Genomic DNA, 16336 nt, shown 5'->3' with positions numbered 1-16336 from the left:
CTGCCGCTGAAAGGAAGATAGCGCGCCTGAATGACGTGTTCGCGCGTCCGAATGACATGTTCGCATTCGCACAGTCTCGCGGGATCATGCGGCCGGATTCCAAACCTCGTGGCGCACACGACCGGGATAGAAAATTGAGTCGGTGAACGCAGAATCACGGTAAGTCGTTAGCGCGCACGCGAGAATGCATATTGAGCACTCGAGGAAGAAAACAACTACGCTATGCTGTAGATTGCATAGTATTCGGCAACTTCGCGCTCGATGCAAAGCGCAAAGTTGCTGAAACTCCGCAAACTCCGTGAGCGGAGCGTAGTTCACCGCCCAGGGTTAGCTGTGAGTACTATCAAAATACTACATATGCATATTCTACAACATGTCTTTATACAATTTCTTTTCGGTTTTCCAGCAGCTCTATTATCAGCTATTTCTAATTAGGGACATTTTCAACCCCTCTTTGTAACTCTCACACAGAATGTAACCTGTGAATTTTATTTTTAAGTTGGTCTCTCTTCCTCGTCAATTTGATCAGCAATTAATTCTTCGTCACTTTTTCCACTTATTTCCAAATTCTCTAAATCCTCGAGAATCACGTGAGTCCACTCAGGACCCTTGAATTTGTTATTCAGTCTTTTCAATCGTGGACTTCTCCTTCTGGGTTTCTCTGTGGATGGCCCAGACTGACTTGTTACTTCATCCACTTGTTCAAGTTCTTCGTTTACTGTTTTGAGGTGATATTTCAGTCTTTTGACAAGACCAGGCCAGGTATCACCTTATCTATGTCTCTTAGCTGGCACTGTGCTTTCACTTTCTTCAATTATTCATTTGTTTTCATTGACTAGTGGCACGGTTTGATTAATCTCGTCTTCAGGATTTCTCTCTATCTGACCTTGTCCAGAGCTTATTAACTTTGCCTTTTCTGCCTGGATGTGTTCTTCTGTACTAAGCTGACCCTGTTCAGGAGTTTGCTTTGTTGGGCCCATGATCTTTTTCTTCTTCCTGAACTTGTTTTTCTTTACCTATCTGGTCCTGCTCAGGTCTTATAATTTCTTGATTATCTTTTGCCTTGGCGTTTTCTCTAGTGCCTATCTGTCCCTCCTCAGAGTTCTGGTGGGGGTTTTGTCAGTCTGAGAATATTGCTCTTTCCTTATCTGGACCTCCTCAGAATTACTATTGGCTTTGATTTCTATAATCTGAGTGCATTCTTCTATTCCTGTCTCATCCTCACTATCACTCTGTCTATCTAAATATGTTTGACTTCTTGTTCTCACAGTTATTTCAGGGATATCAACTATTGGGATCCATTCATTCTGACTGGTGCTAGGTCGTTCCTCATCAGCTATTTCAGGGTCGATTTCTTAGGATCCTTCCACTCGACAACCTTCAGCCTCTGCTTCGTCAGGTTCTGTCACTCTTTTGGTATGGCTTGCATGGATCTAATGTGGTATTCATTTGCACTTCACAGCTGTGGTGGTAGCCAGTATTACTTGATGTCGTTCTACCCATCCAGGTGATAGGCACGATTCTTTGGTGTGATTTTTTATCACTACCCAATCACCTGGATTCAGGTCGTGTGCTTGAGTCGACTGTCTGGCCACAGCGTCTCCCCCGACCTGGTGAGAGATAGAACGCACTTGTTCAGCTGACTCTTTGCAATACTCCAATATCAAATCATCAGAGATATTTAACAGCTTGTGTCCTGGTACACATGCTTGCCTCATTGCCCTTCCCATGAATATCTCATGGGGACTCAAGCCTGTATTTTTGTCTGGTATGCTTCTGAGTCCTTTTGGTATGGCTTGCATGAATCTAATGTGGTATTCCTTTGCACTTCACAGCTGTGGTGGTAGCCAGTATTACTTGATGTCGTTCTACCCATCCAGGTGATAGGCACGATTCTTTGGTGTGATTGTTTATCACTACCCAATCACCTGGATTCAGGTCGTGTGCTTGAGTCGACTGTCTGGCCACAGCGTCTCCCCCGACCTGGTGAGAGATAGAACGCACTTGTTCAGCTGACTCTTTGCAATACTCCAATACCAAATCATCAGAGATATTTAACAGCTTGTGTCCTGGTACACATGCTTGCCTCATTGCCCTTCCCATGAATATCTCATGGAGACTCAAGCCTGTATTTTTGTCTGGTATGCTTCTGAGTCCCATCAAGACAAGAGTTAAAGCATCAGGCCACTCTAATTGGGAAGATTCACACATATTTCTCAATCTGGCTTTGATTGTGCCATTTAGTTGTTCTACCACTCCAGAAGCCTCTGGATTGTATGCACAGTGCAGCTTTTGTTCAATTTTGAATGCTTCACAAATTAACCGAATTAGTTCATTATTAAAATGAGACCCTCGGTCTGATTCAATCGTTACTGGGAAATCGGATCAAGGAATGAGTTTCCTCAACAGGAGCTTGGCCACTGTTATGCTATCATTCCTTCTGGACGGGTAAGCCTCCACCCACTTGGAAAATAGGCAAACAATGACAAGGACATATTTTAAACCTCGACAAGTAGGTAACTGAATGAAATCAATTTGGAGTCTTCTTATGAATGGGCCTTCTGCCTTTCCAGTTTTCCCAGAGCAAACCACAGTTGTCCTACCAGGGTTCATTTGTTGACAAATTAAGCATCTCTGGCAAAGACTCTCGGCTACACTCCTGAACCTTGTATTAAACCAATCCTGCATGAACAGTCTTATTATTGCATCTCTGCCTATGTGTGTGTCCCCGTGGTACATGCTGGCCATTGGTGCAAGCATACAGTCAGGTAACACTGGTCTCCCATCCAAATAGATTATAACACTATCTCAAGTTCTTCATTGACACCCTATGTTTTCCCATTCTTCCTTTTCTTTGGGCTCTGCTTCACTTTGTAGGCTCCTTCACTTCCTCCCAAGTTCCTATGCCCCTTAACAGTATAAGTTTGCAGCTGCTTCCACATGCATCGATTTTCTTGTTTACTGCCATTTTGTACTTGGCACAATGTTGGGCCACCTAGTCAGCATAACAGTTACCGGCTGTCACATTGACATTTCCAGATTGGTGAGCAGCACACTTGACCACGGCCACTTCTTTTGGTAATTGAATTGCTTCAAGTAATTCTTTTACAAATTGTCCATTTTTAATAGGAGTTCCTGAAGAAGTCATGTGCTCCCTTTGCATTCAGAGTTGGCCAAAGTCGTGCACAACCCCGTAACCATACTGACTATCAGTGTATATGGTTACTTTCCAATTACATCTGGTTATTGTCACATTCTCTGCACCTGGAATGACTCGCTCATACTAAGTCAGCCGACTAGGAGTTAAGTACTGATTACGGGTTCTTGTCAACAGAATCACAACTGAATGTGGGACATATACTGTCACAGGATGTCCCATTTTGATGGATTAAATGGGTTCTAGACTCATGCAAGTTGCAGCTACTGCTTTTAAACATCCTGGCAATGCTGATGCAACCGGGTCCAGTGTGGCAGAAAAGTGTGCCACAGTATGTCGCATAAGGCCATGTGTCTGTGTTAGAACTGAAAGAGCACAATTGTCTCTTGCATCACAGAATAGTGCAAACTCTTTTGAATAATCAGGCATGCCTAATGCTGGGGCTTCGCACAGGCAGCTGTGTATTTCAGAAAAGCAGTCATGCTTTCATCGTCGCATTCCACTGGATCTCTTGCCCGTTTTTTTGTCAACTGTATCAAGGGCTTGGCTAGCACTGCAAATACCACAATCCACTGCCTGCAGTAACCTACAATTCCAAGAAACATCCTGATTACTTTTTGCGACTGAGGTAATTTTATGTTTCTTATTATTTTGATTCTTTCTGAAGTCACTATAATGACCCCTCTCTCTGTCTGGTGTCCCAAATATTTCAATGAGATTGTGCAATTCTGTAATTTATCAGGGACACTTTATGTCCACCTTTAGCCAAATGGTTTAATAATGCAATTGAATCAACAATGCAATCATTTCTAGTTTTGGACGCGACTAATAAGTCATCGATGTACTGTACCAAGACAGACTGTCTAGGCAGCACCACAGATTCAGGAAATTTTTTCAAAATCTGATTAAAGATCAAGGGACTTTCCGTGTACCCCTGAGGAATACGATTCCAGACAAAGACATGATCGTCAAATTTAAATAAAAATAAAAATGTACTGTCTGGATGCAATGGAATGGAGAAAAAGGCATGGCATAAATGAATTACAGTGAACCACCCAGCAACCTATGGCATCTGATACAAAATCACTGCTAGATTCTGTACTACTAGGCAACATGGTACAACAATTTGATTTATTTTCTTCAGGTCCTGAACCACCCTATATTTTCCGCTTGGTTTCTTTATGCCAATTATAGGTGAATTACAAGGACTGCTCATTATTTCTTTTAGTATGCCTTGCTCAACTAAATGTTCAATTTCCGCTGCAACACCTGCTTTTATTTCTGGGCTCATTTTGTACTGGAGAGTCTTTGGGTAAACTGCCCCTTCTTTTACTGTCCCTTTTACTGGGTCGACATTTGCCATTAATCCTACTTCTTTTCCGGTAAAATCCCAAACATCAGGATTTACATACGGTTTAAGTTCTTCCGGTAGCTCTTTTAGGGTAATCTTTTTGACATCTGTTTCCTGTTTAGCTAACATTATTTTATATACCCCATCTTCATCATGAGTTGGAATTTCAACTCAATTTGGAGAGGAGAAAATTGTGCAATTCATTTTGCACAGTAAGTCCCTTCCTTGTAGGTTTACAGGACTGGAGTCTCATACGACAATTCTGTGCATAACTTTAAAATTGCCAATATGTACTTCCATTGGTTCAGTAATTGGGGTTCTAGTCTTTTTATTCGAAACACCCACTACCTGGATCTCATCTCCCGAGATGGGTAGATTTGGGATGTCTGCTGTTCTCACAGTAGAACGGTTAGCACCAGTATCCAGTAAGAAGGTGATGTCATTTCCCTCCACCTTGCCGTCAACGTAAGGTCCTGACCGGTCTACCGGTAAGGATGTGCCAAGTACGCACTCCTCTTCCCCCCCTACCAGGCACTGTGAGAATGCCTCATCCTCAAAAAATGTGTCTTGTAAAAGAAACTGTGGTGTTACCGTAATTTTCTGACTACTTCCCTCCCGAAATCTGCTTCCACACTGTATTTGACTTGATTCACAAAATCTGGCATAGTGACTGGTGGTAACTGATTTTGTATTACCTGTTGCTGTTGCTTCTCTGACACCTCATTTTGCGTCTGTGGATTTAAATGTTCATTTTGGACATTATTATTCTGTACAGACTTACACTTGTTTTTCCGCACCTGTGATAGGGAAATTTTTTCTTTGCCTCTTCTCTGCTCCTTCTCCCTCTTGGTTTGCCCCCACTACCATCTCCTTGACTTTCCCCCTTTCCTTGATTATTTGCCTGCTGACTTAACTGGAGTTCCTGTTGCTCTGCTAATTTTACTTGTACCCACATTACCTTTTCTTCTAATTTCTTTTGCTTATTATCAAGTTCATCCCCACAATACTTTGCATACTTGAGAATATCATCAACAGGCTTGGCCTGCCAACAAATGTTATGGTCTTTAATCATTTGCGATATTTCAGGTTTTAGTTCGGACACAAAACGATATATAAAATGTGTCATGTCCTTGTTATCAATAATTTCCAACCCACAGTACTGTTTGAATACTTGTAAAAGGCGCTCATAATATGCATGCACTAATTCATCCTTGTTTTGGGTTGTTCTGTCTATTCTCGTCCAATCTGTCTCTTTTAGGGGTACCTTTCCTTTCAAATAAGTTATTACCTGTTGGTATTTTTTTATGACATCATCTGATGGAGCTCCTGTCTTTGGATCTCTGGGGTATTCATCACTAGGCCAATCTACTGTAATGTTACATTCTGTCCATAAATCTGCAGGAACAACTCTATCAAACAATCCATCCAAATCCTTTAACAGCACTTTTGAAACCTTCACAAACCTTTTGACTTGCCTGTACCATTCTACGGGTTTCTCTCTGAGTTTTGGAAAGTCATTTTTAAATGACAATATATCCTGTTGGGGCCATGGGACATGTACAAAACCCCCTCCTGGAACTTCTCTCATTGGACACAACCTTTCAACCTTTTCTGCTTCTTTAATTAAATATTCGGATGAAGTTCTGTTTTCCTATGCTTCTTCCTTTTTCTTTGTCCATCTAGCTTTCCACCTGTGAAATCTTCCCATTTTTGTAACAATGACAATAATTATTTTATCTGCAATTTTCTCCCTGACACATTCATGTTTTCTAAATCTTTGTCAGAAAATTCAGCTCTGTAGGGTTTCTGCAATACCTTAGATTTACCTATATCAATTCCCATGTCGGAGGCCAAATTCATTAATTTTTCATGAAATATTTTTGTATTTTGGGTGATACTTCGGCATATAAATAACAGCTCTTCTTCATTGAATGAATTTAGTATCTCTAATCCTACATTTCCAGCTACCATTTCTTCTAGTTCTACTCTTAATTTGAAAATGTCTAACACTTTTGGCTATGGTTTTGGCTTTTCTATATCTTTGGCCCATCTTTCTATTTCTTCCGGGGTAACTACAGTGGCACTTCTTGTACCTGTAGATGCTTCTATCTGTACTTCTCTTGAACATCCGGGGGTAACTTTTCTGAATGCATTACTTACTGGCTCCCCTATGGGCAAATCCATTAGGGATATTACTGACTCGTACTCACTTGCTTGATCATCAACTATTATATTTTCTTTTCTGGGCTGTACAACGAGTGTAGTCATAATGGGAGTTTTAGGACACTGATGTTTATCTCCATATAGGGGAACGACAGGACCTATAGTCACTGGTAGCGTTAGGGCTTCAGGACTTGTATTCAGCTGAGTTATTTTCTGAATGAATTCACTTTTCTGTTTATTTATCGCTTCTCTCTCCATTTCCTGTAGTACCTTTTCCATGGAGGTCTCATGCATGACTTGTGGTACTAAAGCGGTTCCAAAAACGGGGTACTAGGAGTAACTTGCCTTGTCTCTTCTTGATAGGGTGGCATACTCTTTAATAATAAATCCTCCAAACAGTCATCTTCTGAATCTCCACTACTAGTCATTAAATGTTTTGTCATTTCGGTACATTTGATTCCTGTTGGGTTTTCTGTTGTAAGTACAGGATATATTCCTTCTACTAACATAGACTGTCTCGATTTTTCATCTGCTTGTCTCTGGTATCTTTTGGAAATCTGGGGTAGAACCTACCTAAATTCCTGTCACACCGGTACCTGTCTCGCTCAAAAGCCTCAGTTTCCTACTCTTCTAATGCGCCATACTGCGTTAATATCAGTCTGGGGTCTAATTCATTCATGCAAGTTCGTAAATTGTGCAAAATCCTACCATTGAATATACCATACTCTGGAAATGCCAATATTCCATCATCTTTTGTGTATTCTATCCAATTTTCTAACCATACAAAAGTGTGGTAGCCTCTTTCTATCATCATGTTTGATGCAGGCGTTTTTGGAGGCGGAATAATAATTCCTTCTCTGGTTTTAATGGGCTTATCTTTTTTGAAAAAATTATTTATTCTCTTCATAAAATAATTTTTTCTCTTTTCAAACCCTAGATATCTTCTATTAGGGCAATTTCCTATAAATGCTGGATCTAGATGCCACATATAATCCTCGCTATCTAATACTACTGAATATTTCAATGATTACAATGTAATCAATTTGTTTATTTCACTTAAATACTTTCCCAATACCAGCGCGTCTCTTATTTTAAATGACCAATCAACATAAAAGTTTCAAACAATTCAACCAATGCTGGTGCGGATTTTCTGCGGCGTGAGTTTCACTCTCTGTACTCACCCCTCCTTTACAATTTACCTCAGCTACACACTCGATGCTTTTACCAATCCCAGCGTGGCTTTCTGTGACGTCAGTGCAGCACCCGCAATTGACCTTCCTTTGCAAGGTAATACAAAAACGTAATTCTGTTCACTTTTATATGCACTTTTCAATAATTAACAACATAGAAACATTTGTTACTGTGCCTGATTGACTAAATTTAAAGGAAAGACAGTTTCTTACACAGCAAGTAAAACTTTTCCATTTAACCTTCACACACTGCAAGTAAAACCTCTTCTGCTTACTCTTCACTCAAGCATCAAAGAACCTGTTACTCCTTCAGACTTACCCTTTCTAGGTGATATAAGACCAAAGCTTTACCAGCGAACTCCTTTGCTATTAAATACTCACACTTTTACACAAGAAAATAATCCCTAACGAGTGCTTCAAGTTCTACCTAACTTTACGCACTTACTTCATCAGAATAGTAACCTCACTGCAGAGTGGCTTCCATTTACCACCCGCTATTCAAGATCCCCAGGGACTTCCAAACAACATATAACAATACAAACGGGTTTTGGTTAATACATAAATCAATATAAAATCAATACGCAACTAACTACCTATCTTAACTAATCCTAACCATCAGTCTGCTAGCAAGAAATGCTGATGGCGCGTGATTTACCAGCTCAGGTTAATTCTAAATACCATACTCACCTGGGCCCATAAACATTCACACTTAGAACTGGTAATCACTAATCTACCTGCATATCAGAATTCTATTCACCTTTAGGACTTATACCTGTGCACCATGACTTACCAAATCCTTGTCACTTGTGCTCTAAGTCTTAAATCTAATGATCAAAGGAGTTAGAATAATAGGTAGTGAATAACATTTACCTCCATGAAAATAACCACAGACTCGGGAAAGTTTTAAACACTTTATCTATGCAATATACTGTGAATCAGTTGCCACAATAGTGAGATCAGGGACTTCACAAGTAGAAAAATAAATATTAAAGCATAAAACTTACAAGACTTCAAAGAAATATTTTTAGGGATTGGTACCAGGGAAGGGTGAGAAAGGGAAAACGGTACAAGGACATACCACGTTTAATATATTTACCTAGAATGGTGCGAGGACCAACCTGGCCACGGGCTGGGACAAGAAAGGGCTCCCGACTAATCAGGTGCCAGCAGGACATGACAGGTGCAAGTCAGGACAGATAGCCTATGCTAAGTGTAATGCCAGGGTTACACCCCTCTCTGCTACTCTCGAGATCCCACTGGGTGACAGAGTCTTCTCCCACAGCAATTTTCCAATTCTTCTTTCAGAGTGCTCGACTAGCCCTCTGCTCTCGATTCTCCTTCAGCATACTTTGGGTCAGTGACAGGTCTGTGACAAGTCGGACAATCTAACTAACTAAACCTACCTTAGTTATACCATTTCAGAGTGTGTACCACACCCCTAATGTTGCAAATTCTATGTGTTCCCTTCATTTGATTGGTCAGAAAGACAAGGAGAGGTCACCACACCATACCAGCATGAGGTCACTTCGCATTGATTCTAATTGATTCAGCTTCCTGCCCATAATTTACTTTCCCATGCATTTTTATTCATCCTAGCAATATTTTTTTCAAATCATATACAATGTATTTGAACAATCCATATTCCTTCCTCTCCTGCGGTTATTCAGTCAGGTTCCCAGGAACATTGCGAGTAGGTCAGTATTTGGCGATGATTCAATGTAAGGGTTTCAAGGTTCTTGGGAGTCATCTGCATAGATGCAGCTTTTTCAAAATGGAGTTTGCGACACCCTTCAGGCCCAAATACAAGCTAACAATAAAGTCAAAGAGAGACACGTTAGAATACAAAAATAAATGAATGCACTGTATACCACTTATTTTTACTCTAACCCCATTACTTTATTTTAACTATACCATTGATGGTTAAGCAGGACATACAAGGTTTAGTTAGAGCAGGAGCATGTGCATTAGTATGTAAAACATGCAGCGGCTATCTTTAATACTAGTGCGCAGCTGCAAGAATTCCCACCATAAGCAGTGATACGTCACACCAAGTAGATGTCCCCAAGAGTATGTAGATTCAGAATATCAGATAAAACATAGTCCACAATGGGAGCTATATTGGCCACTGTCCAGCCGGACAGGGTATTTTATTTTCTTACAATAGAACAAATAGTGGGATATGAAAAAGGCACAGTCCTGTACCGTTTTGGGAACAAACAGGGAAGGTTTTTAGGCAAGAAGGAGCATAATTGGCCACTTGTGATTCAGTAAAGATTGAAAGTAGTGCCAATACAAGTGCTAGACACAGCGTAAATCAGACATAATAGTGAGGCTGTGAAAACACTTAAAACAAGTCGACGTTTCGATCCCTTATGCTCAATATTGTGGGATCATCATCAGGACTAACAATACATACATTTGCTTGCCTGGTATATACATTTAAACACACAACCGCCTATAGGGAGAAAAATAAGGAGGAAAGTTGGGAAACAGAAAAAACAGGAATGATCCCACTGTGTTAAACTCTGAATAAAACTGACAATGCACTATATTCGGAACCGACTTATCGTGTTTGCTAATTCCATGCAAGTGGTGTCTGTAGCCTTGAGTCACGCGAGTAGTGAAGTAAGTGACATGTGCATTTGAAAAATATCACTCTACTTTAGTTACTGGGGGTAGTAAATTTTAAAAAAAATGAGTATTAACACTTAAATATACATAGGGCGTGTGCTCTAAATAGCCATTTTCATGCAGAGTCCGCATATATTCAGCACTCGTCGGCATTCGCATATGCTTTTGTATCATGCACATCCGTGCTCATTTAGTCAGTGCCTCTCAATGTGAACGCTTACCCATGTGGGTCGGGGGGTTTCAGGGAAAATTAGTATTGGAATAGATACTCGTTTTGTTTGTCTCCTGAAAAATGGGGGGGGGAAAAGGCCAATAAGATAAGGGTTCGTTTGCGCTACTTTGTGAGAAGTCTCATGCAATGATATGGGCTGTTACCTGTTTAGTACAGGTTGTCACGTTAGGTCCACCTCATTTCCATTTGGAAGAAATTTTTCTGCGGGATAAAGAAGGGGCTTTCAGTGAAGGGTTTGTTAAAACGACTCAAGTGTTCGGGGCGGGTGCTCGGGCTTACCTTGAGGGGAAAAATGGCCTGCGTGGTCCCGTGGTGATTCAAAACGAGTCTGTAACAGATACTTCGTTTCAGTATAAATTTGCACAAAAAACGGGGGCAAACATAGCTCAATTCGCTCGTTTAGCTTACCTTGGGAGGGAGAATCCTCCGCGGTGTCTGTTACCCCTGGGTGCTCTGCCGAGTTCGCAGTCACTGGGGACAAATGGTGAGAACGCCAGATAAGCGTGCACCCGGGAAAGGGAGGTAGGACTCGGCGCACATGGGCGCCATCTTGGAGTGGGGTGAAGTTCATTGCAAGGGATTCTTCCAGAGTGAAGGTAGCGGGTATTGGATTTTAGCGGCGCAGTGAATAGGTGCTGGGGTGTATCAGCGCAGTGACAGTGTGATTATGATTATGATTAAAGGCATAAACAGAACATATTTACATTATGTACAAACCATTAATTTACATTTATATACTAATGCACAGGGAATAGGTGGCCAGTGGGACAGACCCACTCTCTCAATACTAATTGCACAGTTTCTGGTTCGTCAATATTCCACTTTGGAGTGTTCAAGACATTTCAGATTGATCATTTCATAATAATGTGGTCCAGTCCTCAGCGCGGTTTAGGCCATCACGGATAGTGTTGAATTGGATCATAATTCTCAGCTCCTCTCTGTTGAGCATCTGCGTCAGGTTTCCGCCTCTTGGTGGCGGCTTGACGACTTTCAAAATCGTCCATTTAATGTCATTTTCATTGTGCCCTGCTTCATTGTAGTGGTCCACCAGCGGTGCATTGATGGTGCAGCACCTGATTCTGCTTCGATGCTGGCAGATGCGAGTCTTTGCTTTCTGTGTGGTCTGCCCTACATACATTTTTGGACATGGGCATTCAATGGCGTAAATCACATTATGCGTGTTACAGTTTGAAAGTGAACGCCTCTCATACGTGATACTATTGTGGGTGAAATCTATGCCCTCCACCGTGAAGTCGCAGACGTTACAACAACCACATTTGACATGTCCTGTAATTGGGGGCAAACCCCACAATAAATCAATAGTAGGATTCTGAGCTGGAGGTGGAAATTCTGCTCTTACAAGGTGGTCTCTTAAATTTTTACTCTTTTTGAAAGCGAAAAGCGGCTTTTCAATATTCAGGATACCTACATTCAGCGTTGGCCAATGTTTTAGGACTGACTTCCTGATTTTGCTAGAGATTGGTGAGAAAGTTGTTACACACGCAATTATCTCTTTTTGGGTTTTATCCTTTGGTGATAGTAAGACTTCCCTCGGGCAGTACCATGCACGTTTCAAGGATTGTTTTATGATCCTTTTTGGGTAGCCCCTGTCTTTCAGTTTGTTTGAGAGGGTTGTGGATTCCCTGAAATAGTCTTCTCTACACGAGCAGTTTCTTCTGATCCTAAGAAATTGCGAGTAAGGTAACGCGTCCCTCAGGGCCCTGGGGTGGTTACTTTTATAACTTAAGAGGGTGTTTCTCTCGGTGGGTTTTCTGAACAGTCTTGTGAGGAGCTTACCTTCTGAATGATATATGGTGAGATCTAGAAAGGGTATAGATTCCTTGTCCCACATTAGTGTAAACGTTAGACCACAGCAATTATTATTGAGCCAGTGGAGGAACTGAGCAAGTGTTTCAACTGGTAGGCTCCAGATCAGGAAAATGTCGTCTATATAACGCCTCCACACTCTGATCCCAGAGTAGAAGGGGTTAGAGTCTGACAAGATGGATCCAGTCTCAAGTTGATCCATAAATAATATGGCTAGGTTCGGAGCAAAAATAGCCCCCATGCTGGTCCCCTTGATTTGCTGATAATAAGTATCATCAAAGAGGAAAAAATTCCTAGTGAGACAGAGTTCTAGTAGCTGTAAAATAAACAGGGTGGGGACTCTGTGGGGACGGGGTCGTGTGTCAAGAACCTTCTGGATGGTAAGTAATGCTGTGACTTGTGGGATATTTGTATACAACGATTCCACATCCATTGTACATAAGGTCTCAAGATGGGGATCGAAATCGAGATGTTCTACTAAATTGATCATTTGCATGCTATCTCTCACATAGCACCTAGTGGATTGCACAAATTCTTTAATGAAAAAATCCACATAAGATCCTAGAGGCTCTAGAACTGACCCACATGCCGAAACAATAGGTCGACCTGGAGGATTTTGTGAGTTCTTGTGTATCTTCGGTAGGGTGTAAATTACCGGGATACGTGGTGACTTGGTGTTGAGGAAATGGAATTCTTTCTTATTGAGGAACCCATCTAATAATGCTTTTGATGTAACTTTGCTGATAATGTCTTGAATTTGTTTGGTGGGGTTACCCGGGAGTTTCTGATAATGGTCAGTATTATTGAGTTGGCGCAGGATTTCTAGTTTATAATTGTCAATCTCTTGGAGGACGATTCCACCGCCCTTATCTGCGCTCTTTATTACAAGATTTTTATTGGTTTTCAGTGTCGAAATGGCCTTCTTCTCATCTTTGGATATATTATAAGGAATGAATACCTTAGTTTTTTCAAGGGTATCGAGGTCTGCTAGTACAAGTTTCTCAAAGGTGGTAACTTCAGGGGGGATCATTCCTGCTGAAGGAGAGAATGTGGATGGGGGGCGAAATGGAGTATTAACCATGGGAGCATTATTGGGGTGCAGTTGGAAAAAAGCCTTGAGCCGAATCGTTCTAAAAAATCTGAGTAACTCGGTGTGTAATTCCATAAAGTTTGGAACAATAGTGGGCACAAATGATAAGCCTTTTTTAAGTAGCTCAATCTCTGCGTCCATTAATGTGTGTTTTGAGAGATTAAAGATAGGAATTACCTCTGTGGTGGTATTTGTTACCATTGGTAATAATTGTTCCTTGTTCTCCTCTCGCCTGGTGGGTATTGCCATCTTTGCGTACGCTTTACTTTGCCACGTTGGGGAGTGTTGGGCTGACCTCTGCCTAAAAAATTGGTCTGACCAACACCTCTTTTATTCGGGACACTTGGTCCTTCGCCTGGGTCTGAACTTTCTGACGAATCAGCCGAAGTGTCTGAAAAACCAACGAGGTTTTGGCGGCGATTAAATCGGCCCCAGGGTCTGTTAGATTGGGGATGGGAATAGGCTCTATTAGAGTAGAAATCTTTTTGGAGATAGGGGTAAGTGTTTTCGACACTGTATTGTTTGATGTCCTTTTTTACCTTGTTTGCTTTTTTGTTCTCCTCAATTCTGTGGAAGTCAGCTAAACTTTTTTCAAGTTGTTCCAATAGTTTCTTGCATTCGCTTGTGAGGTCAGATTCCACTATTTGTTTCTCTATATCCTTAATTTCTATATCCAGTGATTTTAAGGTTTCTATCGCTATATCTATACCAAGCACTAACCAATGCCTGGAGCAGGTGGTACTTATATAGCTGAAGTTTGTGATATATTTAGGATTGTCGGTAAATATACCAGGTACGTTTCTGACTTGAAGACCAAGTGGGATTACATCAGCTTTAAGATAATCAGTAAGCATCAAAACCATCAATTTTAGCCGGATCTGTTTCTTCCTGAGTTTTTCTAATTGCTCTGGAAGTGGGCTAGGGGTTGTGCTGGGTATTTCGGTGGTGTTTGAGAGGAGAGAGGGACCTTGGCATATTTCTTTGATATAGTCATCGGTGTAGAGAGGTGCGTGTGCAGACATAACAGAGCAATAATAGTGGGGGGGAAAGGGTTGAGGTAAAGTAAAAGGGAATAAACTAGAAGTTTGTTCGTGCTAGGCTGGTGAAAAAGTACTAGGTGAGCCAGCCCTCGGCTGAGGGCTAGAAGTGTTTACTTTGGACCCTTGCAATCATGCGATTGCGCTAAAGTCTGTTTGAAACAACAAGGGAACCCATTCGGTTATCCAGGGACCGTGGGTAGCTATAATATAGAAACAACAGTGGTCCCCAAGAGTATGTAGATTCAGAATATCAGATAAAACATAGTCCACAATGGGAGCTATATTGGCCACTGTCCAGCCGGACAGGGTATTTTCTTTTCTTACAATAGAACAAATAGTGGGATATGAAAAAGGCACAGTCCTGTACCGTTTTGGGAACAAACAGGGAAGGTTTTTAGGCAAGAAGGAGCATAATTGGCCACTTGTGATTCAGTAAAGATTGAAAGTAGTGCCAATACAAGTGCTAGACACAGCGTAAATCAGACATAATAGTGAGGCTGTGAAAACACTTAAAACAAGTCGACGTTTCGATCCCTTATGCTCAATATTGTGGGATCATCATCAGGACTAACAATACATACATTTGCTTGCCTGGTATATACATTTAAACACACAACCGCCTATAGGGAGAAAAATAAGGAGGAAAGTTGGGAAACAGAAAAAACAGGAATGATCCCACTGTGTTAAACTCTGAATAAAACTGACAATGCACTATATTCGGAACCGACTTATCGTGTTTGCTAATTCCATGCAAGTGGTGTCTGTAGCCTTGAGTCACGCGAGTAGTGAAGTAAGTGACATGTGCATTTGAAAAATATCACTCTACTTTAGTTACTGGGGGTAGTAAATATTTAAAAAAATGAGTATTAACACTTAAATATACATAGGGCGTGTGCTCTAAATAGCCATTTTCATGCAGAGTCCGCATATATTCAGCACTCGTCGGCATTCGCATATGCTTTTGTATCATGCACATCCGTGCTCATTCAGTCAGTGCCTCTCAATGTGAACGCTTACCCATGTGGGTCGGGGGGTTTCAGGGAAAATTAGTATTGGAATAGATACTCGTTTTGTTTGTCTCCTGAAAAATGGGGGGGGAAAAAAGGCCAATAAGATAAGGGTTCGTTTGCGCTACTTTGTGAGAAGTCTCATGCAATGATATGGGCTGTTACCTGTTTAGTACAGGTTGTCACGTTAGGTCCACCTCATTTCCATTTGGAAGAAATTTTTCTGCGGGATAAAGAAGGGGCTTTCAGTGAAGGGTTTGTTAAAACGACTCAAGTGTTCGGGGCGGGTGCTCGGGCTTACCTTGAGGGGAAAAATGGCCTGCGTGGTCCCGTGGTGATTCAAAACGAGTCTGTAACAGATACTTCGTTTCAGTATAAATTTGCACAAAAAACGGGGGCCAACATAGCTCAATTCGCTCGTTTAGCTTACCTTGGGAGGGAGAATCCTCCGCGGTGTCTGTTACCCCTGGGTGCTCTGCCGAGTCGCAGTCACTGGGGACAAATGGTGAGAACGCCAGATAAGCGTGCACCCGGGAAAGGGAGGTAGGACTCGGCGCACATGGGCGCCATCTTGGAGTGGGGTGAAGTTCATTGCAAGGGATTCTTCCAGAGTGAAGGTAGCGGGTATTGGATTTTAGCGGCGCAGTG

Source organism: Lissotriton helveticus, chromosome 11, assembly GCF_964261635.1.
Source record: "Lissotriton helveticus chromosome 11, aLisHel1.1, whole genome shotgun sequence".
In the NCBI taxonomy this organism is placed as follows: Eukaryota; Metazoa; Chordata; class Amphibia; order Caudata; family Salamandridae; genus Lissotriton; species Lissotriton helveticus.
Note: the sequence above shows the minus strand (reverse complement) of the source record.